This window comes from Macrotis lagotis, chromosome X, assembly GCF_037893015.1.
Source record: "Macrotis lagotis isolate mMagLag1 chromosome X, bilby.v1.9.chrom.fasta, whole genome shotgun sequence".
Lineage (NCBI taxonomy): Eukaryota > Metazoa > Chordata > Mammalia > Peramelemorphia > Peramelidae > Macrotis > Macrotis lagotis.
This window is the reverse complement of record NC_133666.1, coordinates 29,596,396-29,606,157: the sequence shown is the minus strand read 5'-3', so window position 1 is coordinate 29,606,157 and position 9,762 is coordinate 29,596,396. Positions and strand designations below refer to the sequence as shown.

Here is a 9,762-nt window from a genome sequence, read left to right as displayed (position 1 = left end):
ATTAAGTGAAATGATTCCTCAATTGGGTGGAAATTTTAACTTGATATCTCTCAAAGTGGTAAAAAATAAAATCTATTTAAAGTTGCTTGTTTTGTTTGTCAATACACTTAAAATGTGTGGGTCAAATTCAAAGGTGACAAACTTCTAGGCAACAACTTTGGAAGAATTTTTATTTTTGGAGCACTTTATCTTTTCCCCCCTTATGTCAGAAAATAAAACGAAATTCAGTTGGGAAGAGAATCAAAGCCTCCAGAAGAAAAAAGCAGATTCTCCACCACCCCCCACCCCCCACCCCCTCCTCCCATTTAAGCCAGGCTGTAAAGGAGTTTTGGTAATTATTTTCAGAGATCAAATGTTAAATTCACTTCCTAATGGAACATCTGGGGTTCTAAGTGAACACATGTTAGTAAACATAAATATATTTCGATTCTGTACAATCTGCTTCAACGTATGTAACATGACATGAGAGCTTTTTCCTTTACTCTGCAGAGTGCCTAAGGTATTGTTTCCTTCACAATACCAGGGAGCTGGCAGAAGCCTGGTGGGAGCCCATCGCCTTAAGCCTTGGGCTCTGGTCTGGGGGAGGGGAGAGGGGTTGAGGGGTCACAAGCTCTTAGCTTTTAGCCTCAGCATGACCACAAGTTTTAAAGCATGAAGGAGTCACGTGCTTTTCTTTGGGCTGTTAGTTATTCTGAAGCCTTTGGGAGGGGGTGGGGGGGGAAAGGAGGCTAGAGAAATGCTTTGTTCTCCAGGTTTTTCATTCTCCAAATATTTTGGCTGATCATTACTTTTCCAAAAACCTCTTAAAAATACAAGAGAGCATTACATCGTGATTTCCTCGATTTTTTTTAAAAAAAAGATTCCATATTCTTCTTTTGAAAATTACATTTGGAAATGTTATGCTCGATAATTAAAATTAAAGACTTCCATAGGAGAGCAAAAAGTTCCTGCCAATTACAAGCTAGATCTCATCCCCATGTGCTGATGACTGCTTTGGAGACAATAAATAACATTAAAATCATCCTGATAAAGCAAATGTCAAAATCCTCGATTCTGGGCATTGTTTTAGAGTCAGAGGGGAAAGCAGGAGGGTGTCCTTGGAGGCAAGGGAAGCTTGTGGATTAAGAAGTATCAAGGAAAGCCTTTTAAAATTCTCAGACCCTTGAAAGTCACTGAAATGTCACTTTTGGAAGATCCCTGGGAGAGCGAGTTGCTTCCTTCACTTTCAGACTTGGTTTTCCTCTTTTCCTGGGTCTTCCTTTCTCCCAAACTAAAGCTAGCACCAAGTTGAGAGTGTGAAATGAGGACTTTGGAGAAGGAATTTCTGCGTGTGAACCTTTTCCCAAAATCAGAGTAATGGGTCTTCTTTGTGAGCCTAGGGGATGTTTACCTCCATTGCCCAGAGAGCTCGGAATGCAGCTGCAGGACACAATTAATTATGCTAATTGTGTGGGGAGCGGATGTAACCCCCCCCAGCTTTCTGTCCTCTCTACTGTTTTTTTCCCCTCCTCCCTTTTTTCCTCTCTGGGAGCCCTCATTCTCTCTCTTTTTTCCTTCTCTGTCTTTCCCTGTCTGTTCTTTTTTCCTATCATCTCTTTCTGCTCCCCCCCCCCCTCTTTTTTATTCTATGTCTCCATCTCTGGCTCTGGCTCTCTACCTCTGTCTCTATCTCCCCGTCTCTGTCTCTTCGGGTGGTTAAAAGGGGAAGGAGACGCCCTGGGGTTGGATCACATGATATTGTCTTCGCGCCACTTTCGTAAAACAAAACAAAACAAAACCCTCTCTTCTCTCTCTCTTTCTCTCTCTCTCTCTCTCTCTCTCTCTCTCTCTTCTCTCTTCTCTCTCTCTCTCTTTCTCTCGCGTCTCCCCCTCTCTCTCTCTTTCTGTGTTTGTCTCTTTTTTTACACCGGGTTTTGCTCAAGATAAAAGGTAATGCCTTTATGTTACCTTTAGCAAAGGGGGGGGTATGATTTCTCTTTTTCGCCCCCCTCGCCCTCCCGCCTTCTTGCCAATGCTGGTCTTTACCATTAAAGGCTGGAAGTGACACTGCAGTCTGTGCAGGCTCCCAGGATGGGGGGGCAGATTGCGATCTGCGGACTTTGCCTAGCGCGCCCGCCAGCTGCCCTGCCTCGGTGGATGCCGCTAGAAGCAACGCCTTTCCCCCTTAAAATCATAATGCGGTAGACGCCAGGCCACCTGTAGGAGTGCTCCCTCTCCGGGATGGCAGCTACTTTGGCGGTGCTCCCTTCTGAGCGGATGCGGGCTTTGGAGCCCTGGGGAGGGGAGAGAGCTGGGAGGGGGGGGCGCCTTCGGGGGCCACGGCTGCCCTTGGGCCGGCGGCGGCGGCGGCTTGGACCTCGGCGCAGCCACCAGCAAGCGCAGGAACAATGGGGGGAGGGCTGCTCCTGCCGCATCCTTTCGCCTTCCTTCCCCTTCTGCTCCCCGCAGCGCACCCCCTCGCAGCCGCCGGAGCCCAGGTCTGCCTAAGGCTCTCGCAGCCACCCTTTTGGGCCGCTGGGCCCGATCTCGGGCTGGCCCCCGCCCCGAGCCCGCCGTAGGGGCAAGGTGGGCATCAGCATCTTCCCCGGCCCAGGCGAGCCGCAGCAGTTCAAGGGCGTGTGCAGGGCCGCTGTGTGGGGCGGGCGGGCGGGGGGGGGGGGGGCTTTCGGCTTTTATTTTTGGCAAAGTCAGTCTCGGGGGTATGGGTCTCCCGGGACTGGCAGCGGGCCGCGGCGGCCCTGGCGCCGGCTCGGTGGCCCGGCGGGCGCGCTGCCGCGGGCGGAGGGCTGGCCCTGCTCGTCCTCCGAGGCGCGCGTGTGCCGCCCAGGCTGGGGCCGTGGGAACCAGGGGCACAGGCCGGCAGGGCCGCGGCAGCGGCGGCAGCCACCCCGGGCCAGCCAGACCCTGGCCTGCGGGCGTGTGTCGCCAGGGGCAGCTATGGATTCCAGGGAACGGCTTTGCGCGTCCCCCCCCCCCCCCCCCGGGGCCTTGGGGACCCAGGCTCGGGGGTGAGGAGGGGCGGCGGCGCGCATGCGCCCCGGTCGGCCCGTCCCGGGGGCACTTCGGGAGTCGTAGTCTCATGTGCTTTGCAGCAGCTCGAGGAGGAGGAGGAGGAGGAGGAGGAGGAGGAGGAGGGAAGAGAAGGTCGAAGCGTGCAGGCAGCGCCTGGCAGAGGGCCAGCAGCTCCCGGAGCAGTAGCGGCGCGGCGGCGGCGGCGGCGGCGGCGGGAGGCGGCCCCTGCAGCACCCGGCCATCGGGCAGGCACCAGACCCAGGGGCCGCCCCCCTTAATCCGTGGGGCGAGAAGAGCATGGAAGCGCGTCTGCAGAAGGCGGGGGCGCTCCGCGCGGGTGGGCTCCGGAGACTTCTCGGCTCCAGCCCAGCCACAAACGGGGGTCGGGGGCGAACTTGCGTCCCCTGCAGGGTAGGGGGTGGCCGGGAGCCGGGCTAAAGGCAAGGCTGGAGCCGAGAGGGAGCCGAGCAGGCCGCCCCACCCAGCCCCGCGCCTGCCGCCCGGGGCCTGGGGGGCGCCCGGGTCCCCCGGCCTTCTGGGGCCTGCGTGGCCGCCCGGGCCGGGCTCGGGAGGGCTGGCCCACGTGGAAGTTCCCAAGCCCTTGTTTCCCACTCCTTCTCTCCCCTTGAGGTCCCATTGGAGCCGAGCCTCGCCTCGCCTGGCCTCGCCCCGCCTGGCCTCGCCTCCCCTCCCCTCCACCCGCGTGCCCCCGGACCACGGAGGCTCCCACGGCCCCCATGGCAGCGATCCGGGGCCCAGGAGACCTGCCACCTGTCCAGCCGCCCCCCCCCCCCCGGGACCTGGCCCAGAGTGTGCCTCGATGGCGGGAACCTGCTTAGCGGCTGGGACTCGCAAGAGTTGGGACTAGAGAGGACAAGCCTTGGGCCCCCTCCCAACCCTGGCTGTCGGCCCCTCTGTGCGTCTGTGTGTCTGTCTGTGTGTGTCTGTGTGCATGGGGGGGCAGTGGACAACTTAGCTTCCCCGCCCTTCCCAGCCCCCCCTTCCCTGCCCTGTTGAACGGGCGCGATGCTGGGGAACACGAGGAGGGGGGGGAGTGCTTCGTGGACACCCCCACGCTCCCACCCACGGGGGGGGAGAGAAGGGGGGTTTGCCAGTTGGCGCGTTTTTTAGCACTTTGAATGGAGAACTCCATTTCCCATGATGCCTTGTTCTTTTCTCTTTAATCTCCGAGCAGCTTCACCACGAGGGTCCGGACGCGTGTTGCTCACGGTCGGTGCAAACACTGGTTAGAACTGCATGGGCCACCCCCGGAATCCGGGCCAGGATGGGTCTCCAGGGACTGGCAAGCGAAGCGAGGAAAAGAAAGGCAGGCTAAGTGGCAAAAGAGAAGCCCCTAGGAAAGAGCTTGATCCCATTGCTTACTTGGGGGGTGGGGGGGTGGGGGATAGGGTGGGGGTGGGAGGCGGGGGTGGGACTTTTTTTAAACTTCGAACTGCCCGCGGGGGTGGAGGCGGAGTTTAGTGCCAGAACCAATAGGAACTGGAAAACTCAAGGGGGCGGCCCTTGGGCGTGGCTCAAAGTCCCTCCCAACCCCTTTAAAAGGAGCACACCCACCGGGGTCCAGGGTACAAATGGGAGTCTCTCTGCCTAGCACCCTCTGCGTTTGGAGCCAGCATAGAAGGCATTCGAGAAGCTCAGCCTTATCCACACCTTGGCGCGACCTGTGGGAGCTGCTAACCAAATTTAAAATTTGAAATCATGAATTTCCTTATTTAATCTTTGAACTTTTCTTTCCTTCCCCCCTCCCCCAAGGGACCACTCTATGCAGTTCTCAAACGGATTTTCAGGTTTGATCTCTTTTATTTCCTCCCTCTTTGTCAAAATAGCTGTCTCTGTGTTTTTGGGGGGTGGTGGTCAATTCTTGTAAAATTGGTCATTCCTTTTCAGCAAACTTTTTGGTAGCACATTTTCTTCAGGCATCAGGTAAGGGAGTGCTGGGGGCAATTAGAGAAAAGACCTGAAGTGGGAAGTCAACGAGCAAGTTTGCTCCCCAGCATACAGAAAAACCATGAAGGTAGGTATGCTGGACGGCACACCTGGAATGTTTGTAGAGAGTAAACTTGCATAAAATCTTTGCAAAACTTTGATTCTTCTCAGCAAATAAAGACGCCCCTGACAGGTAATGGGAGTTGAATAAATTGGGGGCCTCTTTTTAAAGTGAATGACCTTTAAGAGAGCATAGGGTGGATTATGACCAAATGAGTGTGATGTAACTCTGGAAGTGGAAGAAGGCTGATTTGTGGAATACGATGATATCCAAGAAGGGCTGGTCTCTTTTCTTTGGACATAATGGAAAAAGATGAATCCATAAATTGTTTAAACAGAGCTAGATGAAGGGCTTAATGCAACTCTGTGAAATACATCAATGTGGCATTGTGTAGCCGGGTGAAGAGCATTGTACATCTAGAGCCTCAAAAAGTGACTATGCTGGGACCCCCCCCCCCTTATCTTTAAAGGTCTTCGGGGTGGGGATAGCAGTGATTCTTAGACCAAAAAAATTTATCGAACAATTCTGAAGTGAAGTTGGCTACATCTCTTTGGGACAATGATTGAAAGGAGGCTGGAATTTCCTTAGAACTTCCTTAGAAAGCAGTAAAAGTTGAACTAACTTTATGAGGAACAGGTCAAAATGCTGTAGGCTCGAAACTCCCGAGAGTGACTTAGATCAGGTATGCATTAACTCAATCCCTTCCTAATCTCATGACTTAAATAAATTTGCAGATGGGACTTGGAATCTGTAAAAGTAAAAAATTCTTATGGCTTGAGTAAACTGATGAGTTTCTTGTAATTTTTTTAGGTCCTTTTTTTGTGTGTGAGTGTTTTTTCTATTTTTATTTCTAGCCCATTTTGAAGAAGACTTTGAAGGGGAGAAGATCCAGGACTAGAGGACACCCTGCCGCTTTGCTGGAGAGACCGTGCCTCGGTTGTGTAAAAGTGCTTATAGTGCAGGTAGGTTGGGTGTAACTACTGCCCTGTGAGCACTTCCAACATGACCACGGCAATGGAGGATTTGGGGGCTTCCTTGGAGCTGCTCCCCCTCCCCCACCCCAAGTCCTCCTCGGGCGTCTGCTTCTGGTGTGGGCCCGGCCTTGATCCATCAACTGTTGCTTGTGCTAAGGTGCATCTAGTGCAGTTAGTGATGTAGCTTAGTATCTACTGCCCTAAATGCTCCTTCTGGCACAAGCCGCCTCCTAGACAACCTGGCAGCAGAGTCCTGATGGGTGAGACACGTTCAAGAACCTTGGGGGTTGGCCCCCCACTGGGTAAGGGCCCCCGCCCCGAGCAAGGGCCCCGATGGCCTGGCCGTCTCGTGCTCTCTTTTTCTCTCATTACAGGTGCTGTCCCATGGAGGCTGGTCCCTGGTCCTGGTAGTGCCAAAGTGCTCATAGTGCAGGTAGTTTTTTGCAAATGACTACTGTACTATGGGCACTTCAGCGCTCCTGGGTAATGTATCACTGGGGGGGTTGGCGGCAGAGGGGGGGGTTGGGGAAGATGGACCAGCCCCAGAACTAGTGTTAATCCCAGTGCTACTCACAGTCAGTTTTGCAGGTCTTGCATCGGCCTGTGTCAATTGCTGTGCAAATCCATGCAAAACTGATTATGAGGGCGTTCTCATCTTGCATTTCTGGACCTGCCTTCCCCGGGCCCGGGCCTCAAGGGAGCTGCTTCTGAAGATCTTGTCTGTAGCTGATTTCTCTACGGGTGGGGATTTGTTGCATTACTTGATCTTGTGTCTCTAAGAGTATTGCACTTGTCCCGGCCTGTGGAGGAAAAGAGGACTTATCATCATTTGTTCCTGTAAGGACCGAAGGGGGCCATTCTGGCTGGTTTGCTGTTGTCGGGTGGATCACGATGCAATTTTGATAAGTTTAGTAGGAGAAAAATTGCACGGTATCCATCTGTAAACCGCAAGACCTTATACAGTGGCAGCTGGGGAGGGGGGGGCATGGTGGGGTGGCATCTGGTTGAGGGGTCGGCTAGAGAAAGGCTTTTAACCCTACTTCTGTGCATTTTGAGAAAAGGGGGTTAATCTTGTCAATAGATGGATTAGCTCACCTTGATTTGGAGGTACAATGGACTGTATTAACTCTATCCACCAATGTTTTCATTCAATCTGAGCGATTGAATGCGATACAAAAGGGCTCCATTTCAGCTCTTTGACTATGGGTAGGTACACAATTGTAAGGCTATCTTATCTCTTAGAGCAAAGGCCCAAGGGAAACAGAGTCATTGTTCTTTGACTTTTATCAAAAATGTTACCTCTGAAGGTTGAGCTATTGTGCTTCGAACTGTGAGCCTGGCAAATGTATGGATTTGTTCATTTAAACACAAGGAAGTGAAGTTCACGTTGCAAGTATTGTGCTTCCCCATTTTGCAGATGAAGAAACTGACCCGCCGCCTAGCCCTCCAATCCAGACCGCAGGATTCCTGATAAAAAATGACTTGTGGTCCTTATTCTCTAAAGCAGCCGTGGCTGAAAAGCAGTCCCCAGAGCAAGTGGTTTAAACTGCCTCATCTGAGCCACTGGAGAAGAGCAGTGAACTGACCCGACCACCGACTTAGGTGTCTTGGCCTTGAGCCTCCTGTGCAAGTTAGGTTGTAGGGCTTCAGGATCCCTTGTTGAATTTAAATTCAGGTTCCCCAAAGCTGTGAAAGAGCAACTTGTTACTAGCATTGACCCTCCCTGGTAAATAGCGTCTATAATGAACCTGGGACAGAGAAAGAGGGGCGCCCTTCCCCGCTGATTTGGGGTTTGGCGAGATCTGGGTTTGAGTCCCACCCGCACGGCCACGAGCTGTGTCTGATGTTGGGCAAATGATTTGCCTCAAACTGAGGGCCAAGATTGTAAAATGGGGCATACTAATTACAAAACCTAATTCTCTTTTTGGGCGGGAAGGCTTTGGAAATGTAAACTGCTAAAGAAATGTAAATGACTATGTTCCACTTCCTGTTGCCCCGTAGTCTCCAAGGAATTCCTTGTGCCCTACCCCCACCCTTGTACTTTGTATATATTATCTCTTTGTCTATATTTATCTCTTCTCCCCCCCCCCCCCCCCCCCCGTAAAATGGAAGCTCCTTGAGGGGCAGGAATTGACCTTGAGTCACTTAGGCTTGCTTAATAAAGGCTTGTTGGATTGAATGGATGTTTGAGAGCCTTATTTCAATCAATCCCCTTTAATTCTTTTGCAAGACTAGCAATTAGTTTTAGCTTAAAACCTGTTGCCTAGTTGTTCTTAAGCCTCTGGCTGAGGGTGATTCTTTACTTCAATTAAATTTGCAATGATAAATTCCATCCCAAGAATGGGAGGGGGGCTGGGGGCTGAAAGGGAGCGGATTTGAGGGAACTTAATTTCTGGTCAATTTTTGACATGAGGATTCTTGAGGTGACTAAACAGGAATATAAAATGTATGGAGGCATGTCATCTGTTTACTACATCTTGAGACTAGGCTGCATGCTATTAAAAAAAAAGCTCATTCTGAATTAGACTCCTATAAAGCCCTCTTATTTCTTTCTGGCTTTAAAATGGGCACATTTGCGTCGTAGCTAAGGCAATGCCCAGCTCCCCCAGCAAATGGATCTAAGGAAAAATTCCAACTTAAATTACAACCAGCACAATCCAGAAGCCATAAGAACTAGGTCAAAATTCAACTGAGAAAATCAGTTACACCATAGGGGTTCAAATTTAAACAAAAAGGATAAAGCCTATTTAAAGACTTAACATTTCAGCATTAGGGCATAGCGTGTTTGGAATTCTTGCTATGTTTCTCCTACCTTGTTGGGAACCAATTGCGATTGCTATCTGGATTTTTTGGGAGCAGATCAAATTTGATCTCAACATCACTTGACAAAGAGGTCTAAACCTCATTTAGAATTTCCTTTTCTATTGGCTTTGAGCAAAGCAGGGCCATGAGATCAACATCAAGACGTCCTCAGTTTTTGATTCCTGCAAAAGTGATGTCTACCGGTTTAAAATCATTGGACGGAACCCCTGATTTTCAGTATTAGCTAGTTTGGAGACATGGTTCAAATGAATTTCTAAATTAGTTATTTGAATTTCGATAAGTTGTTGTGTTCGTGCTAGTTACGATTTACTCCAGGGAGGAATTTTTCCTTAGGCCCATTTTCTGATGAGTTGGTCATAACCTCAGCAACGGTACTAAGACGAACACGCCAAATTGCCAATCTTTTATTGTGCATGACTTTGTTCACGATCTACAGATTTGGACATGATTAAGGTTGAGGATGGAGAAGTGATCTGTGATCGGAGTAATTAGGAACTGTTTTCCATTAATCATACCTTTCTGGCTTCAGGAAGTATCCTAGCCCAGGAGTCATGCATATGGTTTTTCTTGCATTGTTGAGCAGTTTTTTGCATTCTTCCTTTGCTTTGGAAGTGAAATCCTCATATGTATCTTTAATGGTATACCACTTAAAGATGGCCGCTGGGGTGTGAGCCTCCTGGCTTGCAGGCTCATCACACATTCTTTCCAGACTGATCTCACATTACTCCCCCCTCCCGAACTCTACGTTCCAGCTCAACTGGCCTGCTTGCCATTCACGACATTCCAGCTCCTGTCTTTGCCATTGCACAGGCTGTCTGTCCCCCATTTCCTGGGCTGAAATGAACTCTTTCCTTGCTGCTATCTCCTGAAAGCCTCAGCTTCAATGTTCACTGCAAATCTCTGCCCCCCCCCCCCGCCTTCCTCCCTCTCCCAGTGATTAGTTCT

At 51.0% G+C, this 9,762-nt stretch overlaps 1 long non-coding RNA gene across 1 annotated transcript; it reads left to right on the top strand.

Moving 5' to 3' along the window:
• The first annotated feature begins 4,469 nt into the window (after positions 1 to 4,469).
• On the top strand, positions 4,470 to 8,072 carry LOC141498097 (uncharacterized). The gene is made up of 3 exons (XR_012471557.1): positions 4,470 to 5,047; positions 5,875 to 5,982; positions 7,412 to 8,072. It is a non-coding gene; the product is annotated as an uncharacterized LOC141498097 (long non-coding RNA).
• Positions 8,073 to 9,762: the final 1,690 nt, after the last annotated feature.